We start from the raw sequence: 17,221 nt of genomic DNA, 5'->3' as shown, positions 1-17,221 counted from the left end.
CAGCAAAGAAGCATTTCAGGATAACTTTTACCAAACACACTTCACTGACAACATCTCACCAAGGAACTTCTGGAGTACTGTCCTGCCCCAGTTGGGTGTCCTGCTGTAACCCTATTCCCCAGTTCTTCTTCCTAAGTGGGACCTCACTAGTGACAAAATTAAGAGGGTACAAATCACACTTCTGAAGTCCAGAAGCTCCTTCTCCACAGGCACATCGTGATTTTTGGGAATCTGGAAGACAACTTCTACCAATACAAAACTCCCCGTGAATAAAATGGCAACAGTAAGACTGATTAAAAAGGAAAATTCATAAGGTGCACATCCACTCAGAGCAAGGATTTCCTAATGTAAGTTACTGCTCAGCCCCACTTAAGAGCAAGAAAATAAATTTGCTAAGAATAGTTAGAGAAGAGAAGTTAAGGGCAGCCCAGGAGTTTGAGAACAGAGCTTTACCTGTAAAATAAGGCACAATCATCACCGGGGAGAAGGAAATTCCCAGATGGGCACGTGTGAGGCGCACAGCCTGCCTTCTGTAAAGCCACGTGCACGTGACACACGGATCGGTGCAGCTCCCTGGAACTGCTTGGAGGAAACTCTGCGAAGTCAAACACGCTTCCGCCTCTACCCCACAGAAAGCTCTGACTCTGCATACAGACGACTAGCGTGAGCCCCCCCCCGGGCAGGGGGTTGGTGGGGCTCCCAAGAATCTGGGCAACACACGGCACTTGCCTTCAAGACAGCACCTCCTCCTCCTCAGCAGGAGCCAGCAAGCTCCCCCAGTCAGCAACCAGTTGGTCAACCCAAAGCAAGCGAGCGGCCCCTGCACAGGAGCAACTCGGACCCAGAGCTGCAGAGCCAGATGGGCCACGGGGCCAGATCCCCGGCCGGGGGACTGCCACTGTCCTTGCCTCAGGACAACACACCAGGATCAATATTTTCTTTCTGTCATGTTGCAGCGTGCCATGTCCCGCGCTGCTGTCAGTATGTGGGACTGAAGCAAGGATCAACCTGATTTTTCCGATGACTCTGTCTTCCCTCAGCTTTCCAGCGTTGCCGGACAAGCCAGGGGCTCATCTGTCTAGCTCAACTGGAGACTGGTATTCTCATGAAGATTCAAAACAACATGACTACCGCAATTTCAGATTTTAAAAGGAAACTGTCCAAGCTGGAAATACTGCATCCCCATTTACCTTCCCAGCCAGGTGACCGCGGGCTGGGGACCTGATGGCCTTCCTGAGCAGAGATGGGAGGGCAGAGACAGGTCGATGGCGGGCCAAGGAGGCCAGTGCCTGCCTGAAGCCATTCCTCTCAGCTGCAGTCACGGTCCCTTGTCAGCTGCAGAGGAAGGAGGTGGAGGCGAGAGACACCACAAACTTGGGGACGGCCATCCTTGGGGACACTGGGGCACAACAGCCTGACACAGCAGCTGGTGACACAACCCAGAACTTCCTTGGGTTTCCAGACACAGTGCAACGTGCCAGCTTCTCGCTGATCTCTTCCTAAGAGCCAGAGTGTGTCTCAAGAGATGCACCTCGCACACTGCCGGGTCTGCCCTTGGCTCTTGGCCGGTTCCATCTTCAGGAAAACCGAATGACAAAACTTCAGGTGGGGCTGAGTTTCAGGAACTTTTTGGCCGCCACCAGTGACCAAAAAGTCATCTTCTGCCAGTGCCCAATGAACAAAGGAGGCGTAAGCATCCTCTCTGCTCATGTCAGCCCTTCCCTCAGGCCATACTGGTGCGCTGGATACCTGAATTCTGGTCAGGGAGAGCAAGGTTGTGATACACTGATGATGAGCAAAGAGGATGGAGGAGCAGAGAGCTGTAGGAAGCTCCTACAGACCACGGGAGGAGAGAAGGGGTACACACACGAGGCCAGAGTCACCCCCCAGGGCCACTCACCCACTGACAAACTCTGAATTAGGCAGAAGCCCTCAGATCTGTGTAAGCATCAGCGTGGACAATTCATAACAGCTCAATCATCACTCCCATGCAGCGATGGGAAGGGTGAATAAGCTGCTAAATTACATTCAATGAGAAATTAGTGTACTGTGATAGCAGAGGCAGCTTTCCTTCGCCCCACTCTACCGAACCTACATCACAGAGTACCGATGGCCAACTCGGGAGCCCCGAGAAGGGGCTCAGGGGAAGCAGTGAGGATCGAGCAGCCAGAGAAGCTGCCAGGAATGCTGACCCACCGGAGCAGCTGTCACAGCCTGTGCAGCACCAGGCCGGTCACCGGTGGGACAGTCCCTACGCAGGTGGCTTGGAGGAAGCCACCATCCCAGGAGAAGCAGGTCGCACACCCCAGAAAGAGCTCCTTGTCCTGCTCACCAGGCAGATGGGGACAGGGCTGGTGAAGAAACCTCCTCCAGGTGAGGAGCGAGCCACATGGGCTGTGCTTCAACTGCCCACCTGCTCCATCTGCACAGCTGCCTACCTGGCACTGCGTTTGCCCATTTTTATCCCCGTTCAAACTATTACACACATTTACAGATCACTTCCTCAGTTATTTGAAGCCACTGGTTATCAATCGCTGAAAAATGGATGCAATTCCAAGTGACTTGACTCGTGATTTGAGCATGATTTGGGTCACTACTGTGTTTCATCTGAGCATGACAGTTTCAGCGTTTCGCTCCATTATAGCGGATAACCCAAGGAATATTTATTGTATTCCTTCCAGAAGCCAGACTCACATCATTACGCCGGCACACAGGGACGCCTCCCTCCGTGCAGATATGACTAATTGAACCTCAAACTGTCATTCAAAGTACAGATCAAAAGTTTCAGGCGAACCTTGAACACAGCAACCACCTCTGAAAAGCTCCCGTGATGAGATTCACGACTGCAGGTTAAAATGCTCTTAGCCTCAAATTCAAGACATGACCCAACACGGCTGGAATAAGGAAAGACTTGGAAATAACTCTAGTTTCTGCTAGGTCTACTGAGTTATTACTGAATAGATAGTGCATGGTGCTGCCATACTGTCCCTACTGAAAGGAGGGGATTACCCCAGGATTAAGAGCAGACCCGTCAGCCGGTGACACGGTGGGGGTGGCTGCCGTCTCACCCAGCAGAAGCCAGAGTGGTGCGAGTCTGCTGCTGTCAGACTTGCAGATGAGCCAGCAAGACATCGCCAGGACGAAGCCCCCACTGTGCAAACACTGCCATGGTACGGGATCCATCCTGCTTAGGGTTGGGAAGCAAGAAGTCAAATGTGGACAGTTGCAGGACTGCAATGATAGCAGCCACAGCGCTGGTGTACGACCACACATCCCTATAACCCTCGTACGGACACCACCAGGACAGCCAGTCAGTCCAGCCCGAAGGGCTGGCACAGCTTCGGTCCCCGCAGTACCGATTTCAAAATGCAATTTGAGTAAAACGCAGATAAGCCTGCTCGCATCCATGAGATACAGCTGCCGTCCTGCCTGACCGAAATTCAATGCAGTTATCAGGACAGAACTGTCAAGACTCAGTTTGAAATTTCACCTCCTTCGCCTCACTCCCCCCGACTGAAAACAGCAACATTTAGCAAACGCAGAGCCCTGGAAGCTAAAGCAGTCTGCCTTCGTACACCCGCAGCCATCATTTCCCAGCCCAGGGGAGCGCTCCGCAGCCGCATCCCCACACGGAAACACACTTTGACCCTGCACAGGGTGGGTAAAGCAACTTTCCAGCCGCACGTTATCGTCGGCAGCCGTGAGCCTTTTTCTGAATGGCAGCTGCTCCGCTCGGCAGCCTGTGACTACGCAAGCAAATCGTTTCGGCCAGAGACCAAACCACACACGCACGCCCCACCGGTGATGGGCTCGGTGCTCTCGCACAACGCCCTTGCCCAGGCAGGTAGAGCAGTCGCAGGTCATGCTCCTCCACAGGGGTTTTTTCAGGCAGCCCCCGGGCTGGACATGGACCTGGCGTAAGGGGGACGGTGGAAAGGGGTCTGCCCTCCCCCTTGAGCATGATTTGGGTCATGCTCCCCTCCAAGCTCTGCCGAAGCGCAGCCCTCCCACCCCTGCAACCAGCTCTGGAGTTACAAAGCACTCTGCCAAGTTGGCAAGCACCAAGTAACAGAGACGCCGAAAACGCGCTGCCCGGTCCCCAAAACAGCGAGTGTCTGGGACACAATGTCACCACGCCGGCGAGGAAGAACAAAACGACAAAGAAAGAAACTCCAAAGAAAGGCCTCGCTGTAGGGCCGGTGCCCGGCTCCGGTTCTGCTGCCCACCGCACAGCCCAGGGTTAACTGCAATATGGTAAAACCTGGAAATGATTTTCAGGCACTCGGAAGCTCAGTATCTCACCATGCAACCTGGAAAATAAGCAAAGAGGAAGGAAAAACACGATGCAGAAAGGAAAACAACCCCGAATCTTTGTGCTGAAAAGCCCTAGAAAGATTCTGTCATCACCGGAGGCTCAGCTGACACCTCATTGCATTATCAGTGACAATTAACAGCAAAGACAGACTAACTTGAATCAAAAGGACACGTCCGCTAATATAATTCAGACTATTTATCCACCCAGCATATATCATAGCAGATATTGTTGGTGATGAAGATATCAAATTTTCAGAAATATGAAAGCATAGGAAACACAATCTAGATTTCAGTATAAAAATAGATACATTTTTCATTGCAACAGATAGCATTAAGATACATTACAATATTATCTAACGGCATAGCCAGGAGTTTGTAAATAAGTTTCCCTCCCCCCAACTTACCCGGCTGTATGTGTGTCTCTTGCTCTGGGCCATGCTGCCGCTGGCTTTTCTCTTTATTTTAAAGATTTATTATTTTTAGATAATGGTCTCAGTTCATGGCCAGCAGTAATTCAGCCGAGGTTTTTCACGTTTCAGCCGATCTAACCATCCCTGCATCCCCCCAGCGAAGCTCTGCTGGGTCACACAGAGAGGGGAAAAAGCCCTTTTCTGGCAGAGGATTCTTTTAATACAGGGATATACAAAAATCCAGCCCGGCTGATGGAGACTACTCTGCGCTAGTGCTGCTCCAGACTTGTCACCGGCGCTGCCAGCTCGCTGGGTCCTAACGCTACCCGGCTCCTGATGGAGCTGCAGGAGGAAAGGCAACCGGCTTTGGCTCAGCCACCGTAAGGCCCCGGCACGGCCACCGCTTGCCAGGACACCAAGGAAGACAAAACCTCATCCTGCGGCGCAGGCAGCACCCACCGCTGGGTGCTGGGCAGGGGCCACCTTCGTTTCTTTCTGCCAGGATCCAACCAAGACACCCCTGGACACCGCCACCGCAGCACTTGGCGTGCCTGCCACGCTCTCTGCCATCCCCCTTGCCTAGCGCCAAGGTTTGCCCCCATCAGCCATACCTCGCTCTTCCCGTCTCCCCTGGCACCATATCCCCCCACAGCGAAGTTTGAGGAAAAACACCACCGTGATGCACGTTCTCTCTCCGACACCCCGCGGCCGCCTACGGCACCCCGGCACTGCCGTGGAAAGGTGTGCAGGCAACCTCAGCACAGGGAGATGGGAGGCTCGGAGACCAAACGGTTAATCGTGGGGCATTTTTTAAAAATCAATAATTGTTCTTTCCCTGCTTGATCTGAATAGATGCCTAATTAAAGTCATCAGGCCCTCTTCTCAGAGCTGTCTGCCGAGTTAATTGCTGCCTGTGAAATGGCAAGCAGGACTAACGGAGGGGCTTTGGCAAGCCACCATGCCCAGCCACCTCCTGCTGCGGCTTCCTACGTGGCTACAGGACACCAGCACCCACTGGGACCCTGTGCCCAGCCATCCCCCACTGGGACACCAATGCACACGGCCGTCACCGAAATAGGGTTTCACACCATGAATTTTTATAGCTGTTTACATCCTATTTTAGCACCCGATTGCAGCGACCATAAAGAAATCAATAAACTATCTGAAGGAAAAAAAAAATGTCATCAGGAAGTTTTTAGAAGGGTGAAGAGGAACCTGTTCGGGAACTTCTTGCCAGGTCAACATGGGGGCTGAATTGTTCAAATTACCTGTATTAATGAACAAGACCATCCCATGGTCCCTTATCCCCTGCACGCTGCACGCCTGCAGATAACTCCTAAGTATTCTATGAAAGGCAAACAAGAAACGCAAGCTTCAAATCAGCTGTCTTAATGCCCGTACCTGTGCCGAAATTTTGCTTTGGAACTGTAAGTCCGGCAGAAGAGTTTGAAAACCAGGGATATACACCAAAAAAAGCAGAGCATGGCACTGAACGGTGGGGGGGGGGCCATTCAGATAGAGGAAGACCAGACATCTCACAGAATGAACTAGGTGGCCTCCAAGGATACAACAACTGCATTCAAGAGAATGAACTTCAAAGACATACGACGGGGACGAACAACAAAAAACTTAGCTAGAAACCAGGCCTTTATCCCAGGAACAACCAAGAACTCAACCAGAGCAACCCCCAGACACTCACTGATCACGGGAGCTACAAACCGCCCCGGGTGAAGCAAACAGTCAAATAACCGCACCTGCTGGGCAAACCGGGAGAGGCACTCCCCACCGGGCAGGAAAACCCTGCCACTGCTCTGGCAGCTCCAGGAGACAGCTTTGAAAAGCTACAGGGTTTTTCTCAAAGGACAATTACATTTCTCATGCAAAGCACAGGTTAAATTTTCCATTAGGTAAGTACACCGCAGTCAACAAACCTACTCCACGTTACTCCAGACAGCCACCACAAAGGGAAAGTTAAAACCTGTCCGTCACTTCCTAAGCAGTCTTCTGCAGCGATATGAATGTCTGAGCTGAAGACATTTCCCCCCTTCTCTACGCTGTTTCAAAGGAAACGGTTACATCTACAGAAATCAAACCCAAAAGTTCCCGAGAGTTACAAAAAGGCAAGAGTATCTTCCCATTCCCCTCAACCCTGTCAGCTCCATGAGAGATCAAGGACATTAGACGCCAAAACCTGCATTATTTGAACAAACCCCTCATCAAACACAAACAAAACCAGTCGAACACAATGAAGTTATGAAAAAGCGAGACTAACATCACCTCAGCTAGCCCAGCGTCCGTGCGGCTGAGCCAGTGCAGCAGGAAGAACCCGATCTCCAGCCTCTCTCAGCCTTCCCACACATTATAAATACATTTTGCATCTGTGCAACCTATCAGGTAAAGGTTCCCAAAGCTTTTCACAAAAACCTCCAGTCCAGAGAAGGACAGGCCAAACCACAGCAATTACCAGAACAGAGGAATGCAAAGCAACACCAGAGCGAGCTGGAAATACCAAATGGTGATGTGTTGTCTGATCAGAAACAGGCAGTTTGCCCCAGATCAGGTCGCTCTGTCTTTCTCTACCGACCGTAATAGGAACAAAGGTGACCACTTTGGGAGGAAGATCACGATACTCCCCCTGCACTGACCCATAAACAAAAAGGAGGGGTGGGAGGCATCACTGTTGCAGTGAAGATGGTTTTGGAACATTGCGGGAGGGCATGTCTCCCATTCACACTGCAGACAAATCCAACAGTTGTGGGACAAAGAAATCCCCAGACTAAAAATCTGACAACTTTCCCTCATTCCTCTACAAGGACTCTGCACTCGTTAGGGCTCCCTGCTCTGCTCAGGCTCACAAGACAGGACTCTTTTGGTTCCTCTCTAACAACTATTAAACCCAAATTTTTCCCTTTTAGAAAATCCATCAAGTTGTTTTAACCAGAGACGGAAGTATCACCTCTGGCTTCGGAAGTCTCCAGCAACTCACTGCCAGAATCTGGGAGGTTACATTGGAGTAAAGCACCATATTTCATCTTTTTCTAATATTCTTCTCTGCAGCCACTACCGGCCACTGTTCAGATGGGCTCCTGGCCAACGTGGGACTTCCACTCTGACCCAAAAAAGACACCACACTGTGCTCTTCTCCAGCACGAACTACATCTGCCCAATTTATTGTGGTTTTTTTTTTTTCCCTTTTTAGCCAACGTCCACTGAATTTTACCGATAAGGGAGCTATCTACAGGCTGCATCTCTGCAGAACCAGTCATGCCCAGAGCACTTTCCTCCGACCGGAGGATGCAGCAGCACACCTCCAAGTCTCCGGGAGACTGGAAATCTGGCTCGTGCTTGACCGCAGAGCCCCGCGCACAGCTCAGCTTCAGTCCTGGCTCAGGAGCAGAGGTTGCCACTTCTCTGCGCCGGAGCAACAGCAGCAAACGAGCTGAAGAGGTCTGCCAACAAGCTGCCCCACAGTAAACCGTCCCTCCTGCTAAGCCAGGGCTGTAGGGGGGCAGGGAACTCCTGGCTGGGCAAGAGGGAGGCTGGCGGGGCTGCTGGAGCACATGGGAGCAACCGTGGCCCTGCAAGATGTGGGCTGCCCACCACGGGGCTCAGCAGGTCAGCAGGCATGTGGGATCAGACGATCGTAGGGTAACTCGGAGCTGTGCCCCTGGAATCAAGAAAAACCCGTTAATGGCGCTCAGGGATGGGAGGAGCCCCAGGGAAGGGCTGATTCGGGCTTTCACACATTTAGTTTAATACAAGAGGAAAATGGTTCTTGTGATCAAGGCATGGAACAGACTCAGGAAATCTGGATTCTAAATACCAAGGTTTTTTCTGTTTTCCTGTGCGACCTCTGGGCCTCCAAGGCTGGGGCAGAGCCAGAGGAACAGCTGGCTGCAGCAGGAGACGTATGAGAACTGCAGACGCAGCCCTGGGCTAAAGAGAGGGCACGGCCCTCTGGCACAAATATTTGAAGGGTGCTAACCCCAGCAGAGCGACAGCAGTGTTTACACTCGAAGGAGAGGCTGGAACGACAAGCGGGGAAATCAAGTTAAAGACACCCGTTGTGCAAGTACGAAGCAAACTGGGAAACGGCCACAGAATTTCACAGGGAGTTTAGAAAGTGCAGAAGGGTGAACGGTCCTGCAGCAGCCTGGGAACGGGTGACACGGGACACTTCCCCCCTCTCAAGGGACAGAAACTTACCACTGTTCTTCCCACAGAGCCCTAGGAATTACAGGATATATTCTGAAACAAGCAAAATACTAGTAAATATTAGGAAGGCTTCCCTCCCAGTGAGACCAGCTTGTAGCTAGAAGAGTGTTTTTTTCATTTAAAAAGAAAATTACAAATACTACATGGCTAATTTCTCCCTCTCCCCCAATCCTAGAGTTTTCCACATTAAACCTTTTTCCCCACACGCACACACAACTTTTCCTCCTGAAGCATCCCTCCAGAGTCCACTCTACCAGTCAGCTCAGCAGCCGGAACCCTAATGCCTGACAACCAAGCGGCAGGCGGTGGGGCACCGCAGACCCGCCTGAGCTCCCGTCGCTGGCATCAATGAACGAACTTACAGCAAATTGCCCAATTTCCCCACAGCATCAGCCACAAACGCAGCAGTGACGGAAATCAAACCTGGGTGAATGAAGCAACGTGAAGGAGTATGCAATGAAGATACTTCCAGTAAGAATGCATACCGAATTTTTAATATCCAATTAGGGACTCGTTACAATTTCATTGGAAAGCTAAAAACAGTTACGCAAAACGTGAAAACGTTTGACATTTAAAACAAGACACTGATTAACCCCAAGAAGGACAATGAGTTAGTGGCAATTTTAAGCCTCTGAAGTCTTATACAAAAGCTGCCAACAAAGAAAGGGGAAGAAGTCTCAATTTCAGGTCACTGAAAGCTAAATTAAAATATTTGAGAACATTCAAGCTACTTGCTGTAGCATGGGCAGGCTCACCGCGATCAAAGCACACTCTCCCCTTGTGACTACAATGCCAAGGCTGGAACCTGCCTTCTTTTTCAAAAGAGCCTCTTAAAACACGCGATGCTACAGAAGGACTGGAACTACGGCAGCCGGTAGTGACTGCCAGTGATATTCCACCAGAGTCCCCTGAAAGCTTCCCACAGAGCACACAAATCCTACAGCTGCTGAAGTGGGTCAAGAATGAGAGCGGAGCCACCTGCGCCACGTGCTGATGGAGCACCTCTGCCCCCCAAAGACACCCGCCCTTGAGATACCAAACTTCAGCACCCCACCAAGCACCCCGAGCCCCAGGGGAGCGACTGCTGCCACCCTCCCCTCCTGCTGCAGATGCCACCCGGCTGGGAGCACCACGCTGGAGCCAACGCGTGCTGCTGGAGCAGGCTTGCCAGGAGCCCAGCCCAGTGGGGGACCATCATCCCCACAGCACTCGAGGGCTCTGCGCTCCCTCCCGCTGGGGGACCCCAGCTTCCCATACTGCCACGATGATGGAGAACGTGCCTCCGAGCCCAGAGCCCCGGCTTTTCCCAACTCTACCAACGGGTCTGTCGTCTGCCAAAAGGCACAGTGCCTACCCATCCTCCTCCTCCCACCCTCACCGCTGGAACGCTGCGCTCAGCAGGTGGAGGACGCGCAGAGGCTGCTTGGCTGCAGCGTTGGAGGGTATTTACAGCCCCAGACCACAACGAGGACATAAAACGTACTAATTCCAACACTTTGCATTGAGACTTCCTAAACCCATACTGAAACATGCATAAACAAAAAAATAAGAGCCTTTGAAAATGAGTTTGTGCATAGATGTAGGATGAACTTTAAAATCACTGTTTTGCCAGCCAGAAGGATACAATAGTGACACCTTCAAGGAGATACCATTTCTTAACGTAACAAAGTTACATTACAAAGTTACATCATTCACCATTTTCTATTTTCATTTCTCATTTAATACGTGAACTTTGGATGAAAATTAAAACTTGATGGAAAGACAAGAAGCCAAGTTTACACAGTAGTTTTATTAGTTAAATGAAACTGCATTACATGAGGATATGTAAAGCTTTCTGAAATTAAAGCACTTTGAAACAGTCTTACGCAATCAGTGTAAACAAGAAAATATCTGTAAGATGAAGCTGGCTGTTGCCTGCCGCAGCCTCTGTAGAACCAGTAGATTTCAGCCCAAAGCCTGCTCTATAAAGAGGAAAATAATTTTTCCCCCCCCCGCCAAACTCAGACACTGTCATTTTTCAATCAATTGCTGTTCCAACCAAACAAAATAACTAAGACAAATAAATCTTCCTGGCACTTCCAGAGGCTGCCACAGCTACCAGAAACTACAGCATCACCCTTTTCCACAAAAACATACCCAATTTTCTGATTCATGTTAAAGCTTTGAAACAAATTTACTGTTTTAACATCCTTTAATAAATTTAGTTTAGCAAATCATAGGAAATGGCAGCCTTAACAAAGGCTAGAGTCTCCCCTCTTACTGCCTAATCCCCAAATGAAGGTGATAAACCCCAAGCCTCTGATAGACCCCTGCCATAGTTCATTCCCAAGCAACATCAGCTACTGGGCAAGCAAATTACCGGCCTCTGGATCCAACCTCACCTTTTAGAGAGCCGACAAGAAAATTTCTTGTTGTAAAAGGGCACTGAGTCCCAAGCAGGGACCGTTTGAGCAGGTGCTGGTGATGAAAAGAAAAGACTCAAGAGCAAGGAGAGGCAAAGGCAGTGCGATGAGCAGGGGTCGGCACGCCAGGGAAGGGACCAGTGCAGGCAGCAATAACCTCAGAGCACTCCTCAACGGCTGCAGCACAGCCCCTCCTCAGGCATTTAGGCATTTATTAGGCAATAACACATACCGTAAAAGCTGCCCTTGCGTTTGTTCACAAATCTAATTCAGATGATCTCAGGAGACGTGTATTCGCATGGGAGACTGAACTAGATCAGCGTGGGGCATAATTCACACGCCGAGATCGTTCTTGCCCAAGTTTGGGGCAACCTTCATTCACCTGCAAAAAAAGTGGCAAACGTTACAGATCTCCACACATCACACTTTACGGGTGAGGTGCTGGTGCCGCACCACCCTTCCTCCCCAGGGACACAGGCCATCCTGCACGCTGTTCACAGCCATAGCTTTGCTCAGACCCATAACGACTGTCTGGTAGCTGCCCAAACTCTCAATGTAATAATCATCATTACAGATAAACTATGATTAAAAGGCCAAAGGATGTGCAGTGTAGGATGTTCAGACTTTTTGCTGAAATGTGGGATAAAAAATAGTTCAAGCTATTCAGCTTAGGGACACTAACAGCTTACTCAGTTTAAGCAAACTGAGCAGGAAGTTTTAAAACCTTCAGAAAACTCCCCACTATTTATTCAGGAAAAGCAAAATTCCATCTTATTGTATTTTTATATATATATTTTATACATACACACACATCTCCCTATGAAATTGCTTCAGCAAAGCTTCTTTTTTGATTTATAAGCAGCTTAGTTTTCCAGCAAACTTGTGTTCAGAAAAGAAATCCTAAAAATGGCACTTCAGGGTTCTGTCTTTATTGTGGCAACATAAATCCAGATTGAGTTTGCTGAGTTTAAGACTTTTTAAATTAAACTCTAAACTATGCATACTCCCCTCAGGTGACCTGAAAGTCAGCCTGGGTTCTTTTCTATTCTTGCCTGAGAACTGGAAATATTGCAAGGAGAGCTCTATCTGCCCAGTTACACTTGTACCAGCTCCCTCCTCTTTGAAGTTTGTTCTCAGTTATGAAAGTCAACACTGTTCAGCATGACGGGCAGGTATACGAAAGGCCAATTTTAGCCCTGTAGTTGGTGCAAGAGCCAGAGCAAATCTCAACTCCAGCTCCTGTCCCAGCACTGCTAGTAGGAGTACAATCTTACTTCTGTCTCTCAAGAGTCACCTATATGAGGCCAATAATATAGAAAAAAGTCTGATAAGCCGTTAAAAACCTTTAAACTTCTCCTTAGCAATGACATCCAGTAACAAATGACAGAAACCGTGCTGTTACAGTGAGACTGAAGCCCACCGCACTAACCAGTACAGCACCATAAATTCTTTCTGCTTTCCATGTGCCTTTATCCCAATGTGTCCCATTTTATATTTAGACCATGATCTTTTTGGAGCACAGAGTACCACTCATCCTGTCCCCGTACACCCACGGCGCAGGAAGGTTCTCATCCGCAGCTTGGGCTGCTGCAGACCATAGTAATGCAGGCGTTTGACCAGCCACGCAACCCTCCCTCGATTAGAGGCATTCCCCACCTAAAATAAAGGACTTCAGCCTGTGGCGCTTGTAAACAACATAAACCAACGAGTTTCGGTGTTTGAACCATGACTGCCGTGACGATAAGAGACAGGGCTCGCAGGGACAGGCAACACTTTTGAAAAGAAAGCAGAAAACACCCAAGCCTTGTGCCCCCGCGCCCCAGTGCTTGGCACAGCACCCGTGCCACGACAGCGGCTCACCCGCCGCTGCCACCCAAGCACCAGGAGAAGGTTTTTCAGGACCCCTCGCCTATGTAAAAACAAGTTGTCAGAACCGAGTGTCCACTGCAATGCTACCAAAGCCATCGACCAAGCCCAGCGCTGTGCTCGCTGCAGGGCACCCACCCCAATTTCCGAGGCAGAATCGATCCAAGGCACTAGGACCCGGCAGGCGGGCGCTACGAGCCTGCGCCCTGCACAGCTGCACCACTGCACAGCTTCAGCCGCAGCAGCACCGCAGCCAAGCCAGGCAGCCACCGCTCAAGGACACGGGGGAGCACGCTCCGCTTGCTGTTTCTTACACCATAAATGCAATGATTTGCTTTTTAGCTAAAACCGAAACTCTCAGGATTGCAATCGATACACCAGCAGCAGCGCCGGGAGATGGTAACCACGGCAACGGACCAAAAAGCAAAGGATGCTGCGGACCAGCCCCGGCTCCCTGGTAACAGGAGGAGGTCAGTCGATTTTAGCTCATCTCCATCAAAACTATTCATTCATTATTTTGCAGCTGAGCACCCTTCCATAGCCATCGAGTCCCAGCCATCAGCGTGTCTATGTCATTTAGCCTTCACTGGGTTTAATTATACCAAGAAAAGCTGATTTAAATATGTGCCTGCTCTGGTTTATTGCTCAAAGGTTTAGAACAACCAAAACTGTTCATTCCTTGCGAGACTTTGATCAACTGCTGGAAAAGCAGCTAGTGCATTTCAGCTTTTACACAATTGCCTTCACTTTTTTTTTTTCTGAGCGATTACCATCCTTAACGAACTTCTCCACTCGTTACGGAATTGCTGGCCAGCACAACCCCTGTCCCTCAGAGAGCAGGTAACTGAGGGCACCCACAGCGAGGCATGACGCCACCTCTCACCACTCTGTGGTGGCATTATCTGGGGCTGCAAGTCATTTTACAAGCCATAAAAACCAATCAATCAAAAACCCAGTAGAAGAACACTCCTCAGTGTGCTAAGAGAAAGATCGAGCCGAAGAGCAGCGTGCCCAGCTGCAACAGTCCCTGCATGTTTATGGTCCGTTTTCTTCCTTACTGTTTGCATTCTTTAAGTATTTTCAAACAAACAAGACAGACTTGCAAACTCATTAGGAATAGGTGCAAACCTCCCCCAAAATTCAGCTTCCGCAAGTCCCACTTGGGATTTGGGGCTTTACGGTGCATTAGTACAACACAACCACCCAAAGGAAAGCCTCAGCTCCCAGTGCCGTAGCTCCTGAAGCCTCCCTTCTATTAAAAATAACAAATAAAAATTGCCATTGCTCCCCCTCAAACATTTCAAAGGAACTTAAAAGTGCCTTGCGTTTAATTTAGCAAGGCACCCTCCTGAGTGCCTGTGAAGTAGGTCACAGTCGCTGTCTCAGCTTCGTGTTTGGGAACTGAGGGAGAAAGAAAAGGAAAGAAGAAATTGGTCCAAGGTCACATGGAAAGACCTTGACAGGATCTTAAAAAAAAAAACCAAACATAACACCCACATCCTATTTAAAGACCAGCCCTTCCTGGTGAAGTCAATGGCTAAAGTCAGAGAGCTCCACCAGGCATGCTCAGGGAACCTCTTGTGCCAAACATGAATGGACTGGGAGTTTTTGTTAACAAAGATGAAAAACAAAAAGCCCTGTGCTGAGTTTTGAGCTCATCTCTGCAACGCTGCAGAATGCAACAAGTCTACGGATGGAGAGATTTCATTGATGCATGCTGCAGGAGCTTATCCCATCTGTGAAACCAGCCGTGATTTACTGAAATACTGTACTGTCAGCAAAGCCACAAAGATTTTATTTATCGAGAAGAGGTTTAGCATCCATAGAGGCTCTGGTCTGGCAGAGCCGTTGGGTGCAGTCCGGGAGAACAACCCCCAGACAGCTCAGCTGCAACAGAACAGCAGCGCTTCACCACCCTGTTTTTCACCCTCACCCAAAACTTACTGCCTCGACGCAGCAAAAGACCCATTTAACAGGGAAAGCCCAGCGCAGGCCCTCAGCTCTTCCACACCTGGCAAATGTTTTGGGAAACTCCTCTGGGAGAGGCTGGCGGAGGGGACAGCAGCGCTGGTGAGCGGGGAAGAGGGATTACGCTGGTGCCTCTGGGAGGGGAACACCGCAGTGCCAGGGCCAGTCTCCTCTCCGAGGGTTCACACCCCCCTGGAGCACTGCTTTACCCCTGGAACAAAGACACGGCTCTCTCTCCCTTTACATATTCACCTCTCTGCACTGCCAGGGCATGGGACTAGCTCTTCCACTGCCCCAGCACAAGGCCACCACAGACGTGGGGTGACACCGTGGCAGTGCCAGCGGCGCAGAGAGAGGCAGTACCACCGTAGCCACAGTACGTTTAGGCCAAGCGCAAGGGACACTCCATGACATAGTTCGAACATGGGGCTTGTGTCCTTCACATTGCAGAGAAGAAAATTAAGTCCTTCAGAAAAATCAGAAAAATTCAAGGTGCTGATTAAACACAGCAATGCTATCTACCAGTGTTATACATGGGCAGACACACAGCTTTTAACACACATCCTACAACCTCGTGGACTACAAACTGAGATACGTGGCCCAGTCTTAATTTGATCAGTCAATTATTCAAATATTCTGCTGACTAATGAGGGCTCCAGTTTGTACTCTGATGCACCCAACAGGCAGAATTCTTAGCTAGAACGGCTATACTGTATCTTTACTAGACTATAGGAAAGAAAAGATTTGGCCATAACAATCCTGCTTTTCTTCTTGGCCACTAAAAAAAAGCCATAATGCACACAGGCAAATTAGCCCACTCATCAATTATCCAAAGGCTGAGTCGTTCCTGTCCCTCCTCCAAATCCAAAATTTCCCAATCCAATAGCTGACCCCTAAAGCTTGTGCCACTTATGGCCCTTCCTAAATGCTGTTTCTTAAATCTCACCTTCATTTCTAGTAACATTTAGGCTCAACCTTTAATTGAGAACCAAAGTTTCATCCGGATGGGGAAGATGCAGGTTATCTGTACGAATTCCCTGTTCCCCAGCACGGAAACCTTCACAGATCAGAACAGCTCTGCGAGCTGTATGCACTACCAGGAAGGGTTGGCAACCACACTCTGCTTGGAAGCAAGATTTTCTCGTGTTTCACAAATAAGAAGCTACAGCTCAGCAAACATTTAAGTTAACGTTAGTGGTTATGACTGCAAAACGAGCTCTATCTTTACTGTACTAGCAAAGGAGTTCCCACAGGCAGAGCAACTGCGTTATTTTTTTCCTACGGGGCAAATTCCCTCATCCCATAGGAGTCTGGCATGAAACTGTTCTGCCACACCCCACGCAAGAAAGCCAGCCACCATTTCTCAGACGGATTGAAGGTTTCCAGCACCACGCTGAGGAAAAAGGTGAATTGCACTGTAAACAAACCCCAAAACCTGTAGCTGCAGACAGCAGCTGATTAAAGTTAAAGACAACACTTACTTCTTTTTTAAAAAAAAAAAAGTTTAATGTGAGTGTCTCTGAATACAGACAGCTCTGCTTCTGTAATGGTCCTCAAGGCACACTGGCCTCTTGGATCTGTTCTCATCTGTCTTTACATTTGCTGATCAAAATATCCACATAAAACAGAATCTTTGTTTCTACAGAGGGTTTAAGTGCTTAGTCACTGGTCTCGAGGCGACCGCTGCTGTAACCTGCAAAGTTTTCCTTCTTCCAAACAACCAAGCCCACCAGAGCTGGGCAACGCTGTCATGGCCGTAGATGCTTGTGCCACAACAAATGACTGCCAAGCCTTCCCCACATGCCACGGGGCCCGGGGTCCAGAGCAGAAGAGGGGGACACAGTATTCTGTTTGCAGCAGAGGCACTGCCTGCAGCGAGGGCACAGGCAGCACCGCTGCGAGCCCCGCACTGCCTGCGCGAGAACGGTGCTGGCAGCAGGGGCCCCAAGGTGAGGGGCTCAGGGACGCCAAGGTGAGGGGCCCAGGGACCCCAAGGTGAGGGGCTCAGGGCCCACCAGGACCGACGTTCCCCCTCCCCACACACGC

Source organism: Charadrius vociferus, unplaced genomic scaffold, assembly GCF_000708025.1.
Source record: "Charadrius vociferus isolate BGI_N301 unplaced genomic scaffold, ASM70802v2 scaffold975, whole genome shotgun sequence".
In the NCBI taxonomy this organism is placed as follows: Eukaryota; Metazoa; Chordata; class Aves; order Charadriiformes; family Charadriidae; genus Charadrius; species Charadrius vociferus.
The sequence above is the reverse complement of the archived record's forward strand: the minus strand, read 5'-3'. Positions refer to the sequence as shown.